A 611-nucleotide genomic window follows, 5' to 3' on the forward strand; every position below is an offset into this window, starting at 1 on the left:
GGGGAGGGGGTTGGGGGAAGTGGGGAGGGGAGGGGGTTGGGGAGAAGTGGGGAGGGGGTGGGGGAAGTGGGGAGGGGGTTGGGGGAAGTGGGGAGGGGAGGGGGTTGGGGGAAGTGGGGAGGGGAGGGGGTTGGGGGAAGTGGGGAGGGGAGGGGGTTGGGGGAAGTGGGGAGGGGGAGGGGGTTGGGGGAAGTGGGGAGGGGAGGGGTGGGGGGGGAGGGGAGGGGGTGGGGGGAAGTGGGGAGGGGGAGGGAGTGGGGGGAGGGGGAGGGGAGGGGGGGAGGGGAGGGGAGGGGGTGGGGGGAAGTGGGGTGGGGAGAGGGTTGGGGGAAGTGGGGAGGGGGGAGGGAGGGGAGGGGAGGTGTGGGGGGAGGGGAGGGGTGGGGGGAGGGGAGGTGTGGGGGAGGGGAGGGGGAGGTGTGGGGGAGGGGGAGGGGGGAGGGGGTGGGGGGAGGGGAGGGGGTGGGGGAAGGTGGGGGGGTGGGGGGAAGTGGAGGGGGTGGGAGGGGGAAGGGGAGGGGGTGGGGGAAGTGGGGAGGGGGGAGGGGAGGGGGTGGGGGAAGGGAGGGGGTGGGGGGAAGGGAGGGGGTGGGGAAGGAGGGGGTGGGGGT

Source organism: Scyliorhinus torazame, chromosome 17, assembly GCF_047496885.1.
Source record: "Scyliorhinus torazame isolate Kashiwa2021f chromosome 17, sScyTor2.1, whole genome shotgun sequence".
Lineage (NCBI taxonomy): Eukaryota > Metazoa > Chordata > Chondrichthyes > Carcharhiniformes > Scyliorhinidae > Scyliorhinus > Scyliorhinus torazame.